At 41.7% G+C, this 22,652-nt stretch overlaps 1 protein-coding gene and 1 pseudogene across 4 annotated transcripts in view; one reads left to right on the top strand and one right to left on the bottom strand.

Annotated features, from left to right (window-relative positions):
• The first annotated feature begins 3,453 nt into the window (after positions 1 to 3,453).
• The window catches only part of SMAD4 (SMAD family member 4), a 62,382-nt gene continuing 43,183 nt past the window's right edge, over positions 3,454 to 22,652 (top strand). The window contains exon 1 of one of the 4 annotated variants that reach the window (XM_047086162.1): positions 3,454 to 3,570. The gene's annotated coding sequence lies outside the window, so the exon portion shown is untranslated. Of the gene's footprint in view, positions 3,571 to 3,854; positions 3,945 to 22,652 lie in introns of those variants that run through there. The other 3 variants (XM_047086161.1, XM_047086159.1, XM_047086160.1) reach the window with 3 other exon arrangements.
• LOC124517033 (40S ribosomal protein S4, X isoform-like) lies at positions 8,958 to 11,234 on the bottom strand (annotated as a pseudogene).

Raw genomic sequence — 22,652 nt, 5'->3', positions numbered from 1 at the left:
TCAGATGCGTGAGTGCTGGTGTGGGGTAGGTGGGAGCTGGCTTGATCAGGATTGTGGTTTTGCCTAGCAAGCACAACAAAGGGGGATGAGAGTGTGCCGGGGTGGAGAATGTGTGCAAGGGAGTGATTGTAATGATTGGCCAGATATTTAACCTGGGTAAGGATGGGAGAGAGCAGATACGTACTTTCAACAATTGCTGCAAGGAGATTTGTAAATGAGATCGTGTTCAGAGTATATTTGAAATTGTGATTATGATGAGTTGCAAAGTTTGATAAGGCTCCTATGATTATGCCCATGGGAGTGAGTGGCAGACTTAGGGTAGGACAGGATCCTTGGAAGAGAAGTCAAAGAACTGAGAGGTCAGGATATTGGGAAGATCATCCACATGTACATTATAAGCACCTAGGATTAAGACAGAAGAGGGGCGCCTGGGTGGCTCAGTCGGTTAAGCGGCCGACTTCACCTCAGGTCATAATCTCGCACTCCGTGAGTTCGAGCCCCGCATCGGGCTCTGTGCTGACAGCTCAGAGCCTGGAGCCTGTTTCAGATTCTGTGTCTCCCTCTCTCTGACCCTCCCCCGTTCATGCTCTGTCTCTCTCTGTCTCAAAAATAAATAAATGTTAAAAAAAATAAAAAAAAAGACAGAAGTGGTATTGGAGTGACTGACAGAGCAAATGGTGACAAAATGAAGGGGAATGAGAGCAACGATGAGGGGTACGGGATAGGAAGATTTAAAGCTGCAGGTTAGTAGGAAGAGAGGGGGATGGTCTGTTGAGGAGCAGGGAGGACACCTACCCGGCTTCCAGGCACAGTCTAAGAGACTTAGGATTGAAAACACAGTTACCACTACTTTCAAAGGGGGAAGGGAAAGCACTGTCCCAGGGGAAAGTCAGGTTTCCCTTAAGCAAGGAAGTGAAGAGAACTTGAAGACAAATTCTGAGGAGGTTGGGGTTATAGGATTATTATTTGCATAAATAAATAGACGGTGTAGTGGATTCTAATACGGCCCCACATGATCCCTGTCTTCCTATGTGGTCTCCTTCTTTTGAGTAAGGGCAGGGCTTGTGAGTTGCTTCTGGTCAATAGAGTATGGCAGAGGCACCTGGGTGGCTCAGTCGGTTAAGCCTCTGAGTTCAGCTCAGGTCATGATCTCTATATTCTTGAGTTCAAGCCCCGTGTCGGGCTCTGTGCTGACAGCTCAGAGCCTGGAGCCTGCTTCAGATTCTGTGTCTCCCCCTCTCTCTGCCCCTTGCCTGCTCTCACTGTCTCTCTCTCTCAAAAATAAATAAGCATTAAAAAAATAGAGTATGGCAAAGGTGACAGGATATATGCAATTATGCATACGTGATTGTTACATACGTCTGTTACCAGTGTCTTACACTGAGAATCTCCCCCTTGCTGTCTTTGAAGAAGCAAGCTGCTATATTGACAAAAAACTGAAGGGACCTCCAGCTGACAGTGAGCAAGGGACTAAGGCCTTCAGTCCTGTGCAGCCTGCAGGGAACTGAATGCTGCCAGCGACAGTTTGGAAGTGCATACTTTCCCATCCAACCTTCATTTGGGATCTTACAGAGGACCCAGCTAAGCCATGCCTAAACTCTTGACCCACGGAAACTGTGAACTAATAAATGTGTGTTGTTTTAAGCTGCTAAATTTGTGGTTATATTGTCATACAGTGATAAATAACAAATACGAATGGCAAAGGAAGAGGTTTAGTTATATCAATGTTACTTTTTAACTCCTTCTGAGGTATAGTGCCTAGGAATCACATATTGATCTTTTACCAAATCACCGAGTTAGAGCTTCCTTCAATTTTGTTGGCAGCAAGAATTGGAAACCACCTGACTTGCAAAAGAATTTATAACCCATTCATTTGGGCCATTCACTTCCACATCACAGACACCCATTTCTGAATTGTCCCTTTGAATTGCCCTGGAGGTTTTTACATCTTGAGCTGATGCACCTTAAGTAATGGGTGAGAGTTTTACTTTTTTTCTGTCCGGTGGGAGAAGGACAGTTTTGAAAGGGGACACTCTGTCCTCAGGTGATTTCTCAAGCTGAGCAATTTTTATTAAATAGCACATATAGCAGTGGAAGATGTGTAAATGAATTCCCTTAAAACTAGTCTTGGAAAGTCTTCCTGCACCCTAGGAGTAGGGAACACCAGTGAACATGACAGTTGTAGAGGCTTTCTGGTAGAAGAGGTAAGAGCCCAGGACATGATGGTGGGTAGGACAGCATGGGGATAGGAGGTAGGACACTGTGTGAAAGGTAGGAGGGCAACGAGACTTAAGAAATGACTTTAGAACTTCCCAATAATTAGTTCCCGTGGGACTCCCAATGGAGGTATTTCCTAGGTGGTAGAAAAGTAAAATAAAAATTAAAAAAATATGTAATTAGTATGTGTTTTCCGAAACTTTTAAAATATAAAATAAACGCATGTATCTTGGAAAGCTTTCAAATAAGTATTAATTCAAAAGCAGAGTTTATGCCTTTCTCTACCCAACAGGTAACCTAGTTAACAGGTGTGTTGTAGGTCCTGGAAGGTCCCTTCCAACTCTGAGGTTTCACCTAGATTCTTCCACTCACTTTTCATAACACCTGGCCAGACTCTCAAATGTGTGATTCCTTGACTCTCCTGTGCATCTCTTCAGCCCAAAAAGGGATTTGGCAAGTTTAAACACCTTTGGATCTAGTAACCCAGGGCTGGTGGAAAGGGAAGGAAGGTGCGGTCATCGCCTGTTTCTTCCCAACGTAAACCGCTACAACCATCTTCTCCCCGGAGCTGGCTGTCCAAGCCTAATTTTTGTGGCCGCAGGTCCTCAAAAAACAAGGCCCGGCTCATCGCTGTTTACAAACACTTACTGGACGCCCACTCTACTCCGAGCTCTCCAGCGCTGCTTGCGTACTTTTCTGTAAAGGGATGCCAATTTCCCTGATGAACACACTGCAAGCAGCCTCTCTGGGGCAGCGCCCTCCGCCAGGCCCGGAGCCCAGACCGGCACTCCGGGCAGCTTGCCGACTGGTGCCGCCTCGTGAGCGCCTGCGCAGAGCGACCCTCCCGTCACTCCGGGCGGGAGGCGGGGGCAGCAGGGAGAAAGGAAAGCTGCAGGGGGAAAAAGGGCCAAACCCTGAAATTACCCGGATGTGGTCTCCGTGCGCGCATGCTCAGTGTCCTTTCGACAAGTTGGCAGCAACAACACGGCCCTGGTCGTCGTCGCCGCTGCGGTAACGGAGCGGCTCGGGTGGCGGAGCCCGCGTTCGCGCCCGCCCGCTCTCCTCGGGAGGCCCTTCCCGCCCTCCCCGCGACTCCACGGCCGCCCAGGGGGCGGGAGCGGGTGAGGGGAGCCGGGCGCCCCGCGAGAGAGGCCCCCGGTCGCGGGGCGGCCCGGGAGCTCTAGGCGGCCCGCGCGGGCAGCGGCGCGGCGCCGAGGAGGGGCGGCCTGGCTCGGACGCGGCGGGGCCGGGGCCGAGGAGCGCTCCGGGCCGCCAGGGGAGCGACGGGCTCGGCGCTCCCGCGGACGAGTCGCGGCGGGAGAGTGGACACTCCTCGCCATCGCCCGAGCCCAGGTAACGCGCCATGTCCCCTCCCCTTCCCCCGGCCGGGCCCGCGCACCCCGCCCGCCCGCGGCTTCCCCGCCCCGGGGCGGGCTCCCGGCAGCGGCCGGGAGCAAGCAGGAGGCCGGCGGGTGCGCCGGGAGAGCGAGCGCGGCCCCCTGACGGGCCGGGCCGGCGGCCCCTGCGCAGGGGCCGCGGGGCCTCGCGTCACTCGGGCTACGGGCTGGGTCCTGCGGCCCCGAACTCCCCTTGCGGATTGTGGCAGAATCAAGTTAAACTCGGACCGGGACTCCTGCTGCGGCCGCCGCTTCTCTTTGTTGTTCTTGAGTAGTTTCGCTGTCCGCCCCAGCCGAGTGCGCTGGGTTGGCCGGAGCGTGTCGCCTCAGGTATAAATGAAAGTTGTAAATGGCTTGTCTTCATTTCTTTTCTTAAGCAAATTTTTGTTTTCTCTTTGTCCTTCACTTTCCCTTCCTGGTTGTGTCATTCCAGTTTATGTTTCTGGCTTTGATTTGTTTACTTACTTTTTGAGTATTGTGGGTGATGGCGGTATGCGGGAAACATTCTCGGCACCTAACTGACCACCCCCACCTTCCACTCCTCTAACAAAAAATAAAGGACGTAGTTTATTTTATTGCTAGGATTACGTGTACTGAGCGTGAAATTGGTATACGATGTAGGGCGGTGGCTCCATCACAGCCCCAAACTGCTGTTATAATCTCTCCGGCAAGATTTTCAAAGAAATGGGTGTGTTTGGTTAACTGGAAAGATTTCTTTGAGGGTGCAGAGAGGTTTTTAAAACTCTGTTGATGATTGATAGCTATCCCCCCCCTCCCCGAAAATACTGGTAAAAATTTTAATGAGTATATTTTTAATTAATTTGTTTTGAATTTGGTTTCCTCATGCCTTTCGTTTTTGCACTCTAGTTTAAGGTGAAACCGCTCGTTTTTCCGGAATTACAAATATAAGATGATGTGGAATCATTTTAATTAGTCTGAGTTGATTTTCTAAAGGCATGTAATCTTGGCTAATTTTGTTAACAACCTTTGACTTTTGCCAGACTTACATCTTTTTAGCATCAATAGCAGTTTAATAATGTGGGTTTTAAAAAGTAGGTTCAGTATTTTTTGTTGGAAGAAACTATGTAGTCTTATAGAAAATAAAGAAATGCATACTTTCATAAAGTAATTAGATTTAGAATATTGCAGTGGAATAAATTTTATTGTGGATTTCATTAACTGCCTTTGCCTTGTTGCACTGAGACTGTATTTCAGTTGAAATATAGCATAGGAAGTTCCAATGTGTAACTTCTTTTTCTGCTAAGGACTTATTTCTTATTTTCTCTTTTGGAAAGTTCTGATATGCTTAGTACATGACATTTCAAGTTGTAAATGATTGATATCATTAACGTTTTAAAATATGATATCCTGTTAATGCTTTCTAAGTTCATTTTTTTATGGTTTTGTTTTCTTAAATGGGTTTGTTACTGAACAAAGTAATACAGGTAGGCTAAGCATTTAAGATTTGCAGAATCTTTAGTTATAAAGGTGCTAATGAATTATGTAAGTTTCAGTTGTTGGAATTAAAACTAAAAGCCTTTCTAGAGAAAATTGATACATTTTGTGAGTCTATTAATAGAAGTGGCTTTTTCTTTGCTTTCCAGGTTTTTGGGGTGAGGTTGCTTTAAAGAGGTATTACACCTTAATTTTCTGATTTTCGAGGTGGGAGTACCTAATAGGAATTTTTCTGTATAGCTAAGTGCCTTCATTGTAAATCTTGAGCTTAGAAAAAAACTGCAAATCAATTTCAGATTTAATGAAAATTTGGGCTGAGAAGGTGAATTTGAAATTTTTGTATACATTTTATATGGATCTTTGGCCTTTTCTGATGGCTTTGTTGTTTGAAACAATTCTGCTTATACTATGAAGCAGCAATTCTTATTTCAAAAACCTATGCTTCACTTTTTAAAGCTGCATTTTAGTTGAGCTATTTCTTTATTTGTATGTGAATTATTTTTTCTGCATTCCTCTTTAGATCTGCCCCCCAACCCCCCAAATTAAGAGCAAGTATTAAACTAATTTATGCTGCCCAGTCACACACCGCCTCTCTGGCTTGGAAGCTGTTTTTTCTGATTGAGCTGGTGTTATAGTAACATCATTAGCCACTATTCTAATTGAGCTGTGAATTGCTGAGGCCCCTACTAGGGCAGTTAACCCCACAGGATCTGCCTCGTTCATTACATTTAAAATGCATATTTAGTCTTGTCTAAGATTTTACCTACTTTGGCGAGAACATATATTATTATTTTTTTTATGTTTAAACTTACTTCAGTTCTATTTTGGCCTCCTCTAGCTCATGCCTAACTTTTTTTTCATTTTTCATTCAGTGATTTTAAGGGTGAATGGTTCTTTAAACATCTTATGTTGGCATTTCAGTGCTCCTTGTACATGTTTTGATTTCCTTTTTTTCTAGAAGATTGTGTAGTTAGGCAGGAATTTTTGTTTTGCTTAAGTGATTAAAGATGACTGTGGGGGCACCTAGGTAGCTCAGTTGGTTAAGCTTCTGACTTCGGCTCAGGTCACGATCTCACAGTTCATGAGTTTGAGCCCTGCGTCGGTCTCTGTGCTGTCAGCTCAGAGCCTGGAGCACGCTTTGGATTCTGTGCCTCCCTCTCTTTCTGCCCCTTCCCTGCTCGCGCTCTCTTTCTCTCTCAAAAATGAATAAACATTTAAAAAAATAAACATGACTCTGAGGTGATGTTTAATCATGTGTAAAACTAATATGACTAAGTTTCATTGATTTCATTATTTTCTACACTCAGTGAAAGTTAAAGGACTTAGATCAGCATAACACAGAATTTAATTTTGTTAAATTATCAAATTTAGGGCTTTTTACTCAACAGTTGATGAAGATTCAGTTGCTTTAAAAAGAGAAACAGTTGACAAATATGTCTAGATATTCATTTGAATAACTTTCAGTATGATACTGTTTGCATCATAACATAACAAAACATATGCTTGATAATGAGTCAGATTTAGTATTTTTGGATTTTTTGTTTCATTTTTAAAATGTGTAATTTTGGTGATGGAAAATGTGGCCGAATTCCAGTTTCTCAGGAACAAGGTATTTTAGGTTGTGTCACCTTGACACTATTATGTGATATGTTTGGCATCCAGGAAAATTTGTTTTAACCGTGAAAGTGGATAGAAACTAGGGTGGTACTTATGTAAAGCTAAGATGATGGGTGGTCAGAATCTTGTAATTTAAGTCTTGATTATTTGCTACTGCAAATGATACAGGTCAGATAGCTAGCTACAAGAGACCGATTATAAAGAGTACCTGTTGGGGTACCTGGGTGCCTCAGTCAGTTGAGCATCCGACTCTTGATTTTGGCTCAGGTCATGGTCCCAGGGTGGTGGGATCAAACCCCATCTCTGGCTCCATGCTGAGCGTGGAGCCTACTTGAGATTCTCTCCCTCCCCCTCTCTCCCTCTCCCCCTCTCCCCTCTCCCAGGCTTCTGTTCTCTCTCTCTCAAAAAAAAGTGTCTATTATAACATCTTAATTTAAAATTGGTGATAATTGGGGGTGCCTGTGTGGTTCAGTAGGTTAAGTTCCCGACTTTGGCTCAGGTCATGATCTCACGGTCCGTGAGTTTGAGCCCCACGTGAGGCCCTGGGCTGATAGCTTGGAGCCTGGTACTGCTTCCGATTCTGTGTCTCCTTCACTCTCTTCCCCTCCCCTGCTCACACTCTGTCTCTCTTTCTCTCTCTCAAAAATAAACATTAAAAAAATTTTTTTTTAGGTTGGTGATAATTGTAAATACGTTTAGGCTCAAAGACTGTGTTAAATGAAAATTGCATTTTAGAAAACTTGTAACTGTATGGGATCCATCTTTTTATTGCTTTTTTACTCCCAAGGTTTAGGACAGTGGTTCTCAACTTTGGCTGCATTTTGAAATCTTTCGGGGAGCTTTACAAAATACTGGTGGCTGGATCCTACCTCCAGAAATTGTGATTCATTTGGCCTGGGGTGCAGCAAGATCAGAGTTGGAGGTGATTTAGCTGTTAGAGTCCTCTAACTTAATTTTTTTAAATGTTTTTAATTTATTTTTTGAGACAGAGTGCCAGTGAGGGATGGGTAGAGAGAGGGGAACAGAGGATCTGAAGTGGGCTCTGTGCTTGATAGGCTGACTGCAGCAAGCCTGATGTGGGCCTCGAACTCATGAACTGTGAGAGATCACAACCTGAGCTGAAGTCAGATGCTCAACCCACTGAGCCACCCAGACACTCCATCTAACTTTATTTTTTGAACTGTTTCAACTTGTGTTGGCTTTACATTCTTTAATACAATGAGGTGTCTGTGTACTATGTAATCATCTCACATCTAATTTAATGGGTCTCTTGAAGGTATTGCCCCATTCGTTTTGCTTCAGTGTTTGTCTCTTCATTTGTCGCTCTCTCCCCTTTTCTCCTCTTTGTTTTTCAATTTATTTGAAGTGTCTGGTAGCAAGTTTTAGGTACTTGTATTTCCCATGATAAGAAGTTGGTATAGCATCACTATTCTGAATAGGGAGTTGATCTCCCCCCCCTCCCCCCCCCCCCCCCCCCCGGCCGGCCAAGTACTCTAAAATACTTACTTGGGCTCCTTTTAGAGATTTAGGATTTTGTGTAGGTGCCAAAATTACCATCTAAACTCCCAGTGGAATTTGTTCTTCAAGGGGGGAAGGTTAATCTGCTTGGAAGCCATAACATTTTCTAGGCACCAGTTAACTAGTCACTTCACTGGTTCTGAAAGGCAAGCTGCACCTTTTTGCTGTCAGGAGTTAACTTAAACACTGGGAGACAGTTGTTCAGCAGGCCCCACCAGTTGGCATTTTTTTATATCATCCAAGGAGGGCATGTCCAGTTCATTTACATCACCTGGAGTAGTTCCCAAGTGCTAGTTGAAGAGTGGTTGCATCTCCATCTCTGGAAGAGCTTTATTTCTCTCTTCCCATGCTCCATCCCAACACACACACAGATTCAGAATGGGAATTGAGTGGAGGAGGCATGGGAATCTGTATTATATATTTTAAAAAAATAGCTCTTGATTTTATAGGCTTTGGATATTTTAGTATGCTTATCCTTATTGCTTTAATATGGTACCAGCTTTATTTTGCAGTCATTGATGCACTGGAGTAATTTACTTAAAATCTGTCAAATCCCAATTTGCATGTTTAGAATGCATATCATTTATGTTTGTTTTTTTTTAAAGGACTGCTACTGAATATTTGTGTTTCTTTGTAGTAAGGGATGATTTCTATATTTTAATATTGATGAATTCAATCTTTTCAAGTCAAAATGTATTTCTGGTTTTTTTTTTCATGCTATATGATCTTTAAGTATAAAGACTTCCAATCACATCACCTACGGACCATTTTACCCACTGCTCTTTTGGCCCCCAGTCTCTTGTCTCTCTCTTCAGCAATGGTGAGGTGGATACCCTTTCCATGGGGAAGAGAAATCCATGTTTTGTTGCCTTTGTGATTAACAAAAATGTTGGAGAGCTGGGTGGCAAAGCTGTTGCCATTGGCATCTTTCACATGACCCAGTTCTTCCCAGGTTAGAACCTTCAGTCACCATACACAGATTACCGGTATCAAACTTGATGAAATCAGTAATCTTTCTAGTCTCCAACATTCTGAATAGTGTCATTCACCTTGATTGAGGGGATCAGGATAGCAGATGGTGAGAGCATCATGGGTCACCAGATGAGGCATTCCTTTTATCCCCATAAAGATCGTTCTCATTTTGCACAACTTATACTTGGCCTCCTTAGGTGAAATCTGATGAACAGCAAAGTGACCCTTGGTGTCATAAATGAGACAGAAATTCTCCCCAGTTTTGTCAATGCTGATGACATCCGTAAAACCAGCAGGGTAGGTTGTATCAGTGTGGACCTTGTCATCAATCTTAATAAAGCACTACATACAGATCTTCTTTACTTCACGTCCTGTTAGGGCATACCTAGTCTGATCTTTAGGGAAATAATGAGAAGGAGATGATCTCTCAGTTTGTGGGGACTGGTAGATGGATGAGGGGCAAACATGCCAATCAGTTAATCCAGCATCCTGTGCTCTGGAGCTGCTACATGCTTCAGAGGCTTCTTGGGACCACAAGCATGGCCACAGTAGGCATGAAAAGAGCAAAATATATTTCTAAATGTAAAACTTTATGAAGGATATTTATCAATGGTATTCATTAGTGAATTCTAGAGCATATCAACAGATGCTAATCATTGTAACAATTCAGTAATTTGGTGAAAGGATGGCCGGAAGTAGTACTTAATGTGGTAAGATAAACCAGGTATCATTGTACACAAACACACTAGGTACATCTCTGTCATAGATATGTCCCACTAAATTAGTTAAAGGAAGAATTTCGTGTGTATACATGTTGAAATTAAGCAGCGAGTTTTAAAGAAAAATGATGTAACTTTTGTGCAGTTAGTCTTTTTTAAAAGTTTCTTAAATGTTTATTTTTTAGAGAGAGAGCGCGAACAGGGGAGGGGCACAGAGAGAGGGAGATATAGAATCTGAAGCAGGCTCCAAGCTATCAGCATAGAGCCTGACATGGGGCTCCAACTCACAAACCGTGAGATCATGACCTGAGCCAAAGTCAGGCACTTAACTGACCGAGCCACCCTGGTGCCCTGTGCAGTTAGTCTTTTTTATCAGTTGAATATATCCATGATACTGCAATTTGTTTCACTGTCTTTTTGCTAATTTGTAAAGTGAAGTATGTAGACTAGCATAGGCTAGATCAGTGCTTTCTGAAACTGACAGCACCTCAAACTCTTAGAGTGCTTTTTAAAGGTAGGGCTCCATTCCTGGTACATAGTTAGTAGGACTGGGCTAACCTGCAGGGGATTCTGAAACACCTCTTTTGAAAGAATAAGCTACATGAGTTGATAGTTTCCTTTGTGTCAAAGGTTTTAGGAATTGTATTTTTCAGTTATCAGTTATTAAAATTCAGTTTTTAGAACAGTGTTTCCCAAGGCACCTGGGTGACTCAAGTCAGTTGAGCATCCAACTCTTGGTTTCGGCTCAGGTCATGATCTCATGGTTTGTGAGATCGAGCCCCACATTGGGCTCTGGGCTGATGGCGTGGAGCCTGCTTGGGGTTCTCTCTCTGTCCTCCCCCACTTGCTCTCTCTCTCAAAATAAATAAACATTAAAAAAAAATAAAAATTGTGTTTCTCAAAGTGTAGTCCACAAAATCCTGGGGTCCCCGTGGCCTTTTCCTTTTAGGGGGCTCATGAAGTCATTATTTTTAATATTTAATTTTGAGTGAGAGAGAGAGAGAGAGAGAGAGAGAGAACACAAGTGGGGGAGGGGCAGAGAGAGAGGGAAACAGAATCTGAAGGAGGCTCTGCACTGTCAGCACAAAGCCTGAGGTGGGGCTCAAACTCAACCATGAGATCCTGACCTGAGCCGAAGTTGGATGCCCAACTGACTGAGCCACCCAGACGCCCCATCAAAATTATTTTTATAATAAAATATGTTACTTGCTGTATTTCTGTGTTGATATTTGCACTGATGGTGAAGAAGTGGGTGGCACACCGCTTGTACCTTAGCATGAATCAGGGCAGTGGCATTAAACTGTATGAATCTTTACTTGTTCTTCACAGCCAAACACATCTTAAACGTTTGAAAAAGTCTCGTTTCACTTAAGAAAAGCCTTGGTGAAGCAGTAATAAGTTTTATTTTTGAAATCTCTACTCTGGAGTGCATATCTTTTTAATACTCTGTGTGATTCAGTGGAAGTGTGCATAAAATACTTCTGCACATCCACGTACAAGATTCATCTCTAGGAACAGTACTTGTGTGGTTGAGCTGCAAGGTAAATTAACTTTTTTTGAATGGAATACCACTTTTATTTTTACTTAAAACTGACTGAGATGAACTATAGTTTCTCATACTTGGATATTTGTCAGGTATTTCCTTGAAAATTAATGAAGTGGGCCTGACACTCAAGGAGAATAATTAGCTGTTGCCAATGATAAAATCCTGATCTTTCAGGTGAAAATTAGATTTGAAAACTTGTGTCTGTCACCATGGGCAGATCATTACACCAGCTGTGTAATACTTAAAGATTTTTCTGATGAGATTGGTGATGATATTAAGGAATGTGATTTTTAAAAGATGTATATTGTGTAAGGAAGTGTGCCAGCATTTGGAAGATGTGTATAATTCATCGAACCAGTACTTTTTAGTGACCAATGCGTGATGTTACAAGATATATCACCAATATATCACCAGTATACACCAAACAGAGCCAAGAAGTTCGTTGATATGGTTTCAGATTCCACATTGCAGCTAACCTTTAACGATTGCCATTTGGTGCATTTTGGTGTTGAATAAAAGATGAATAATCATTATGATCTAACATGCTATTAAAATACTCTTCCCTTTTCCAAGTATGTGTGTGTGAGAGGCACATTTTCTTCATGTTCTTTAACCAAAACAACAGATTGAATGCAGAAGCAGGGGCACCTGCCTGGCTCAGTTGGTGGAATGTGCGACTCTTGTACGTTTGAGCTCTATATTGGATGTAGAGATTACTTAAAAAGAAAATCTTAAAAAAATAAATAAAATAAAAAAGTGCAGAAGCAAAGATGAGAATCTAGTTGTCTTAAGTTAGATACTAAAGAAATTAGCAAAAATGGAAAACAGTGTCACTCTGAATACTGATGTTTTTGTTTTGGAATATAGTTATTTTTCATACAACATATTAACACATATGGGCTTATTATTTTAAACTAATTTAATAAAATGCTTGTTTAAACACTTTTTAGCTTTAGCACATGAAAGAAACATTAACAAAAGCTGTTTGGAATTCTTAGTAATTAAGAATGTAAATAAGGGGACCTGAAACCAGACAGTTTGACAACTGCTGTGTTTTTTTTTAATGTTTATTTATTTACTTTGAAAGAGGGAGGGAGAGAGAGCAAGTGTGGGGGAGGGGCAGAGAGAGGGAGAGAGAGAATCCCAAGCAGGCTCCCTTCGCAATGCAGAGCCCAATGTGGGGCTCAATCCCACAACCATGAGATTATGACCTGAGCCGAAATGAAGAGACAGATGCTTAACTGACTGAACCACTCAGACCCCCCTTGACAACTGCTATTTTTAAGGTTATTAATTGTCTATTGTTGACAGGATTATGATTGGTTCCACTTTTTATGTGGTTTGTGTTATATCGCTGTTATTTCTATGAATGTTAAGTCAATTTTTGCTTAGCAATTATGTACTGGAAAACATGTATCAGTCAAATTTTTGTCAAAAGGGGAATTCCTTGGCTTGGTCTGAAAATAGAGCTGGCCTCAGAGTGCCAGATCGTGGGTCACAACCAGCCAGTATCATCAGGACTCATTGTCTTGTATTTGCTTTCCTTTCTGTTAGTTTAAGTCTTGGGTCAGGTTGAGGATAACTACTTCCAGTGTCAGGCTCAGCAGAGAGAGATTTTTTTTCCCTTTGCAGTTCCAACAGAAGTCCTGGAGCTGTGTCATTGATCTGACTTGGGTCCTTTCCCATCTTAGAAGCAACTAATGTGGCTAGGAGGTGGCTCTGGTTAGTCAGCCTGGGGATCGTCCCACCTGCCCAGATGGGGAGATTCTCCTTGGAAAATCAATTGCAGGATAGTTGGCAGACAAAAAACAGGTGTCACATTCACATAGAGGACTTCGTTGATTCTTTTTTTTTTTTTTTAATTTTTTAGAAGTGTATTTATTTTGAGAGAGGGAGCGTGAGTGAGCAGGGGAGGGATAGAGAGGGAGAGAGAGGATCCTAACCAGGCTCCGCACTGTCCGCACAGAGCCCAGTGTGGGTCTGGAACTCACGAATGGTGAGATCCTGACCTGAGCCGAAACCAAGAGTTGGATGCTTAACCAACTGAGTCACCCACGTAGCCCCTGTTGTTTCTTCTTTTAACTTCTATTATGAATCTAGAAAAATGTTAATTTTTTTGGCTTAATAGAAATTTATTTTAACCTTAATTAACCTCTTTAAGTTTATTTATTTTTTTTTTGAGAGAGAGAGAACAAGTGGGGGAGGAAGAGAGAGAGGGAGACAGAGAATCCCAAGCAAGCTCTGCACTGTCAGTGCAGAGTCCGACGCAGGGGTCGAACTCACGAACTGTGAGATCATGACCTGAGCTGAAATCAAGAGTTGGACGCTTAACCCACTGAACCACCCAGGCACCCCCTTAATTAACTTCTTTAAAGCTCTGTCTCCAAATATAGTCACATTCTGATGGAGTTCTGGGGTTTAGAGCTTCAACATATGAATTTGGGTGGGAGAGACCGTTTAGCCTGTAACACCCTGTCAGTAACAGTATTTGAAACTCTGATATGAAATACTCAGATCAGGCACATCTTAAGCTCCTTCTAAGATTCTCTGGATTCTTTAGCGGCTTTGGCAGCTTGTTCTGTTTCAGCTGCTGCTCCAGCCTTCCTCTTCTGTTTGGGACTACATGGTTTCACTACCTGGAGGTGACCATTCACTGAGACCTGCTGCAGAGCCTGACTGATCAGTTGTCACCCTGAGTTTCTGGCCTCTCCTCCTCCTCTGGGACCTGGATGAGATGCTGTGTGGTGGGGCATGGGATCTCATTTCTGGCACAGCAACCAAAGGGGCCAGATGATGCAACCCAGAAATGCAGAGAGGTTAAGTCCCCATTGAAGCAAACTTTTTTTTTTATTTAAAAAAAATGTTTATTTAAAAATTCTGTTTATTAAACAGAGAGGGAGAGGGAGACACAGAATCTGAAGCAGGTTCTAGGCTCTGAGCTGTCAGCGCAGAGCCTGACACGGGGCTTGAACTCATGAACTGTGAGATCATGACCTGAGCCAAAGTTGGACACTTAACTGACTGAGCCACCCAGGTGCTCCGAAGCAAACTTTTTTTTTTAATTGAAGTATAATTGACATATAATATCCTATCAGTTTCAGGTGTATATCATGATGATTTGATGTTTTTATATGTTATAAAAATATCTCCACAATAAGTCTAGTTACAAAGTTAATTTTTAAATAAGATTATTTAAGGTAAAGCTGGTATACCAGTATGACACTTACCCAAGACCAGTGGGTAAACAAGAAGCTTATCTCTAAATTTGTCCCTTGTAGTTCATCTTTCTCTTTTTTAAGTTTATTTATTTTGAGAGAGAGAGAGTGCAAACAGGGGAGGAGCAGAGAGAGAGGGAGAGAAAATCCTAAGCAGGCTCCGTGCTGTCAGCGCAAAGCCCAACGCGGGGTTCCATCTCATGAACTGAACCGTCAGATCGTGATCTGAGCCGAAATCAAGGAGATCAAGAGTTAGGTGCTCAACCAACTGAGCCACCCAGTCGTCTCCCCTTGTAGTTCATCTTAAATGTTAGCACAAAAACATTCTTTTTATTTGATTGTATTATTTGCACCTGAGATTTTATAATCACTTATACCTGTGCACTTAATCCTTTGTGCTCTTTGGAGTTTTTCTCCCGTTGCCCTCAGTTTAAGGAACTTCAATTCTTAGGAGCACCTGGGTGGCTCAGTCGGTTGAGTGTCCGACTTCAGCTCAGGTCAGGATATCACGGTATGTGGGTTCGAGCCCCGCCTCGGGCTCTGTGCTGACAGCTCAGAGCCTGGAGCCTGCTTCGGATTCTGTGTCTCACTCTCTCTCTGCCCTTCCCCCACTCACGCTCTGTCTCTCTCTGTCTCAAAAATAAATAAAATGTTAAAAAAAAAAAAAAGGAACTTCAATTCTTAGACTTTCCTCTGTTTAGAAACTAGGCTATAACTTCTGCTGTAGGCAGTTGAACTAAGCCTGCACAACCTTTTTATGTTTTCTGCTTGTAAACCTATAGTTTGAATTTCTTTCTAGTGATATTTCACCGTGCCAGGCTTTTTTCCCCCTTGTTAAACATAAGCATTTGTCTCATATTCCCATATTAACTAGTTTATTGATCATTGATCAAAATACCTATAACTTCTAGAAAATCTGTTTCATATGTATAATAGTGCCAATAATTCAAAAGTAAATAGCCATCTGAGAATAAAAAAATGTCAACATTCATTAACTAAAGTTTATGAATTCCCATGAGAACCTCTCAGGCCAGCATTCATCTTTGCTGTTTTAGAGAGTATCTTAATTAGTTTGGTTGTCTGGCTCTATAGTTCATGGAGTTCCTGTTAGACCTGTGGTCAGTATAGCTTATGATATATAGCAGGTGCAAGGCTAGAGACATAACACAGTAGGTGGGTAGATGTAAGGGAGCCTCTATCTCTTTTGCTGACTTTTTACCTCCCGTTACCCCTGTCATCATGGGATGGTTTGTTCTATTACAGAGACTTTATCTAATAGTTGTATGTTAGAGACTTTTAAATAGGCTTACCTTCCCTACTGAGCTCTTCAAACTCACTATATTTAAAACTGAATTTATTTACCCTTTTAAAATCTTGTATTCTTTCTTTATCATTTAGTTAACTAAGAAATGGGTCCTCTTTTGACTCTCCCTTCTTTTCACCCTTTATACTTAGTTGATTAAAAAATCTAGTCCATTCTACCTAGAAATATTGGTTCTCCCTTTGTTTCTATTGCCCATGCCCCAACCTATCACTTTTCTGATCATTGTCTCCTGACTAGTTTTCTGTCTCCCTTTCCCGAGTTATTCTCCATGTTCTTACTGTAGTTTTCTTTCTAATGCAAATCTAATGTTGTTATTTCTTCCCCTTTCCTAATGATGAATCTAGACAAAACATCTGCACTCTATATCCCTCTGCTTGTCTGGATTTTCCTGCAGCCTGGCAAATTCTTATTCACGTGTGGTAGTTATTAGTATTATTCCACCAGTATTCTGATGGCTCTCTTCTGGCACATGGTAGTATTGTGCTTCTCTGCCTCCTTCCCCCACACTGAAATTAGGCATAGTCCAGGGTGTCGCAACCTCAGCACTGTTGACATTTTGGGTTGGCTAAATTGTTGTTGTGGGTTGCTGTCTTGTACATTGTAGGATGTTTAGCAGTAGCTCTAGCCTTTACCTGCTTGACACCCAGTAGTACTTTTCCTCCTACCTCCCTATTGCAGTTGTAACAATCAAAAATTTCTTTAAACATTGCCAAAAGTCCCCTGAGAGAGTTTTTTCCTGGTTGAGAACCACTGACGTGGCCTTTTAACTTTGGCCAATCAAATGTGAACAGAAGTGATAGCCTTTAAAAGACAGTATGTGTTGGGGCGCCTGGGTGGCTCAGTCGGTTGAACTGACTTCAGCTCAGGTCATGATCTCATGGTTCGTGAGTTCGAGCCCCGCGTCATGCTCTGTGCTGACGGCTCAGAGCTGGAGCCTGCTTCAGATTCTGTGTCTCCCTCTCTCTCTGACCCTCCCCCACTCATATTCTGTCTCTCAAAAATAAATAAACATTAAAAAAAGTTTTTAAAATTTTTTTTTTCAACGTTTATTTATTTTTGGGACAGAGAGAGACAGAGCATGAATGGGGGAGGGGCAGAGAGAGAGGGAGACACAGAATCGGAAACAGGCTCCAGGCTCTGAGCAGTCAGCACAGAGCCCGACGCGGGGCTCGAACTCACGGACCGCGAGATCGTGACCTGAGCTGAAGTCGGACGCTTAACCGACTGCGCCACCCAGGCACCCCTAAAAAAAGTTTTTTAAAAGACAGTACGTGAGTTATCCTATCTTTCCTCTTGCCATTTAAGGACATAGGTAGTGATGGAGTCTTTGTTAGCCTGATCCCTGAAAGATGTTAGTGAGCAGTGACCTTTTTATCTGTGATGGACATATAGTTTAGTTTATTCAGAAAATAAACCTTTGTTTTAAGCCACTGATATTTTGAGGGTTGGTGGTTGCTGCAGCCTAGCCTAGCCTAGCCTAGCCTAGCCTGATACATCATGCTCAGACTTACTTTAACTCTGGACTTCCATCCTTTCTCACTTATGGTCCTGAATCACTTTAGTACCTACCTCTATTAGCATCTCTTACTTAGTGTAGTAATATTTTGGATCTTCTAGATTAGTGGTTCTCAGTGGAGTAAGTAGTGCTGTTTAAGGGATGTTGTGGAAATTAGTGAGAGGAACTTTGGTAGATGAGGGTAAGGGATGCCATCCCTTAATGTGAGGTTCTGTGAAGAATTACCAGTGCATCTCATAGCACTTTGACATGCCCCAGAAATTCACGTAGGAGGAAAATGTTATAACTAGCTTACTATCTGACTCCATCTTAACGTATAGTCAGTTTTTCAGGAATTAAGTTTCTCTTAATTCTTTTTCTTACAATTTTTTTTAATGTTTATTTATTTTTGAGAGAGAGCATGAGTTGGTGAGGGGCAGAGAGAGAGGGAGACACAGAATCCGAAATGGGCTCCAGACTCGGAGCTGTTAGCACAGAGCCCGATGCGGCAATCGAACTCACGAACCGTGAGATCATGACCTGAGTCGAAGTTGGACGCCCAACCGACTGAGCCACCCAGGCGCCCCATCTTAATTCTTTTTCTTAAATTGAAGTTGTTATGTTTGGCACTTTCTCAAGAATTCACCATTTGCGGAAATCCATCTCACCATCTGCAGTGCCATTGTGCTGTTGGAGTTGCCAAAACACCACACCTCTCTTGGAAGGTGTGAATTTGTCATAATTATGCTGTCATAATTAAAGTATTGTTAAATTTTTAAAAATACGTGTGTTAGAACTTTGTTTCAGAATAACTAAGAGGAGGTAATATAAATTATTTGTTAACCAAAATGGGATATTTGGTAGAGTTGAGAACCACTTTCTGATTATGTGCTACTTGCTTTTTGTATCTGGAGTGCTTTGTGCATATTTTAGATACAGTGTTTGTTGAATTGGTCAATTTATGGTTCCTAGATTGCTTTTTTTTTTAAATTTTTTTTTCAACGTTTATTTATTTTTGAGACAGAGAGAGACAGAGCATGAACAGGGGAGGGGCGGAGACACAGAATCTGAAACAGGCTGCAGGCTCTGAGCGGTCAGCACAGAGCCCGACGCGGGGCTCGAACTCACGGGCCGTGAGATCATGACCTGAGCCGAAGTCCCGAAGTCGGATGCTTAACCGACCAAGCCACCCAGGCGCCCCCCTAGATTGCTTTTATATACACTGTTGCATTTGATTACCGTAGAGAATCTGTAAAGTTGTTCCCATTTTACAGATAAGATAATTGAAAAACATATTAACTTGCCCAGTCATACTGCTAGAGTTTTAATCAGAACTTACAGTTTTGTTTATACCGTTCTAGTACCTTTGTCTATCATTCCGTACCACTTGTAAAAAATTATAATCCAGAGCTGTTTAACGTAGGAAAACACGTATATATCCCTGTTGGTATTATTTTATCTTTTAAAGATGTGTACTTATTTTGAGAGAGAGAGAGAGCACGAGTTGGGGAGAGGCAGAGAGCGAAGGAGAGAGAGAATCCCAAGCAGCCTGGCATTGTCAGTGGATATCAGCACAGAGCCCAACTTGAGGCACGATCTCACAACTCATGAGATCATGACCTAAGCCAAAAGCAAGAGTCCGATGCTTAACTGTGACTGAGCTGCCCAGGAGCCCATGTATTATTTTTTATGCAAGGAACTTTATATTATGTTTTAGGCACTTGTGATCATAGGAATTCAACAAGGATAAAATCAAGAACATGGTGCCTAAGAATGTTTTCAAAGGAAACTGTTAAAACAGTTTCTAAGATACCATTAGGTCCCAAATAGCTTAAGTTTTAGGAATGGTAACATCTGGGTGTGGGGAAATAATTACACTCAAATGCTTTAATTATAAATTGGTGCAAATCTTTTGGAATGTAATATCAGAAAATGAACTTAACAACAAAAAGTTGTATTCTTTAAAATTTGTTGCAAGGAAATGCCACAGAATAAAAAAGCTATAGTCACTCTATATTTGCCTCATGTATGTCAGGAAGTGTGCATGGTGCTGGGAATTTCTAAGGTGAGAAAGTTTTGCTGTTTTCTTGAACTTCTAGATTTGTGGCAACAGTGTAAGACAAAGACGTAATCATATAACTGTAATATAACGTGTTGGGTTGTAATTGGTGTGTGTTTTAAATTTGAGGGAGGGAATCAATTAACATACCAGGAATACACAGTAAACATACCAGGAAAGTCATTCTCCAGATTGGTGGGGAGAGGAGACATTTAAGCTGCAATTTGAAGGATAACTAGGACTTAGCCATGTGGATAAAATGAGACTGGATGTTTTAGACAAAAGAAATAGCATGAGCATGGATCTGACAGTGCATACAGAAATGCATCCATTTGACCGTAAGGAGCACTCACAAGTGCTAGGAGTTGGGCACATGTAATGAATGAGACAAGTACAGTCCGTGTACTGTAGATCTTTCAGTCTAGATCTTAAAATTGTTGTGATGTTGGCATTCAGAAATTTCAAACTGGTGGTTCTCTTGGGCCAGCTTTTTTTTTTTATTGCTATTAACTATAATTTATTGTCAAATTGGTTTCCATACAGCACCCAGTGCTCATCCCAGCAGGTGCCCCCCTCAGTGTCTTGGGCCAGCCTTGAGTTGAAGGTGTGTTGTGTTTGGCATACACGGTGGTTTTTCTCTCTTCCTCTTCCTTCCTCCCCTTTCTCCACAAATAAGTTGCTGATACTTAAAAATAAGATTTTATATACAAATGGGCATTGGAGATCGGTTAGCAGTGGTCTAGCATTCTCAAACGCCACTTCCATGGGAAGTGAATAGTGTTTACCCATTTTTGATGGGTGTGCACTTGTGCTCCTCAGTACTTTTCTTTAAATCCGAGATATTTATATAATTTGCCTGGCTCCTGTAGAGGAGTTGTGAGTCCTGAATGAGTGATTTACTTCTGTCCTTGCCCTTCTGAATTTTCTTTTACAAGTTTTAATAGAAATACAGAAACATGAGTAACGTGTTATGGGAAAATCTTCTTTTAAAGTAAACATTCTAGTACTCAGACTATAAACACTAAACATTTTAGTACTCACACTGTAGCTGCTTTTTACTGAACATTATGTGCTAGGCATTTCATGTAGTTTTTCTCCCTTGAGCTCTGTGTACTCCTTTTAAGCCACGTTCAGAGTTTAACTTAATCTGTCCAACTACTTAGTGTGAGAGCTGGGATTCTAACCCAGGTCTCTGACTCCCAACGTCCCCCACCACCCCAGTCAGGTAATCTTGGGTTATTCAGAAAATCTACCTTCAACATGTATTTATTGAATGTGGGCAAATGCTTGCTATTCAAAGGTATAAGAAAACGTTCTCTGTATTGGGCTAATTTAGTTGAGAAGACAGGCATTTATGTAAAACAGATAACAATAGAGGGGAACATGAGGTAAATACCAAGTGATTGATAGAAATGCCTAGGAGACCCAAAACTACAACAGCATCAGGGAGAATAGAGAGGAGACTGCTAGAAATGACAAAGGTAGAGAATCATGTAACTTTGTGAGAGAATATGGGGGTAGTAAAAGAGAGGAGTAATGGGGGTAGGAAAAGAGAGAAGGAAGTCAGAGATGACTTATCACGCTTTCCAATGCTGGGTAATTGAGTGGAATTAAATAAAGTAAAAGTCATCAGAAGAGTAACAAGCTTTGGTAGAGACTGATGAGTTAGTTTTATTAATTTGGTTGGGGGGGTGCGGGTAGATTAATTTTAGTAAAGCTCTATGCCCAATGTGGGCCTTGAACTCGACCCCAAGAACAAGAGTTACATGCTTTACCGACTGAGCCAGCCAGGTACCCAGGGGGGTAGATTTTTAATGATTCAAGTAAATAGCAAAAGAAAATAAAAGCAGAATAGGCATGGAATAGAATATCATCAGCAAACAAATTAAAAACAGCTCAGCATAAAGTATAGCCTCCACTCCTGCTTTACTTCATTTATTCTTAGACTGATGGCCTTTTCTTATTCCATGTGGGATCTTAAGGTTAGATAAGTTACTTTAGTTTCACACATATTGGATAGATGCTTCACTAATACTCATTTTCTATATTTTGATTTCTGTTGAAAATAACTTACTTTATTACAGGTAAAATCTTTTGAGGAATTAAGTGGTCTTTCATTTTAATAACAACTTTATTGGGGGGCGCCTGGGTGGCTCAGTTGGTTAAGCATCTGACTCCTGATTTTGGCTCAGGGCATGATCTAATGGCTTGTGAGACTGGGCCCTGTGTTGAGCCCTGTGTCCAGCCCTGTGTCGCATTGGGTTCTGTGCTGACAGCACTGAGCCTGCTTGGGACTGTCTCTCTCCCCCTTCTTTCTCTGTCCCTGCCCCACGTGCATGGGCTTGCGGCTCTCTGTCTCAAAAATAAATAACCATTAAAAAGAATAGTAACTTTATTGAGATATGATTGATATACTCTAAAATTCACTCTTTTAAAATGTATAATTCAGTGGTTTTCATATAGTGATAGAGTTGTGCAACTATCACCATTATCAATTTTAGGATATTTTATTAGCCCTAAAAGAAACTCCATATCCTTTGGAGTTGCCTCTGGCAACCATTAATCTACTTTTTCTTTGTATGCATTTGCCTGTTCAGATATTTCTTGTAAATGGGATTATACGATATGTGGCCTTTTGTGACTGGCTTTTTTCACTTAGCATGTATTCCAGGTTCATCCATGTTTTAGCATGGTAATGGTACTTCATTCTTTTTTATGACTGAATAATGTTTACATTGTATGGATATATATACTCATTTAAATAGTCATTAGTTAATGGACATTTGTATTACACTTCTGGCTGTTACGAATGATAACTGCTGTGAACATTTATGTACAGGTTTTTGTGTGGACATAGGCTTTCAGTAATCTTGGGTAGAATTGCTAAGTGTGGAATTCCTGGGTCATACAGTAACTCTGTGTTTCACATTCTGAGGAATTGTCAAACTACTTTTCAAAGTGGCTGTACCATTTTGCAGTTCCACCAGCAGTGGATGAGGGTACCGTTTCTCCACTTCCTCACCAATATTTATGATTATCTACCCTTTTGCTTTACTCAGCCTAGTGAATGTGAAGTGGTATCTCCTTGTGTTTTTGATTTGCATTTCCCTGTTGACTA

Source organism: Lynx rufus, unplaced genomic scaffold (assembly GCF_022079265.1).
Source record: "Lynx rufus isolate CCGP_SWC_20201006 ecotype Redwood Valley unplaced genomic scaffold, mLynRuf1.p SCAF_20, whole genome shotgun sequence".
Classification (NCBI taxonomy): domain Eukaryota; kingdom Metazoa; phylum Chordata; class Mammalia; order Carnivora; family Felidae; genus Lynx; species Lynx rufus.
Note: the sequence above shows the minus strand (reverse complement) of the source record. Positions and strands in the feature narration are given on the sequence as shown.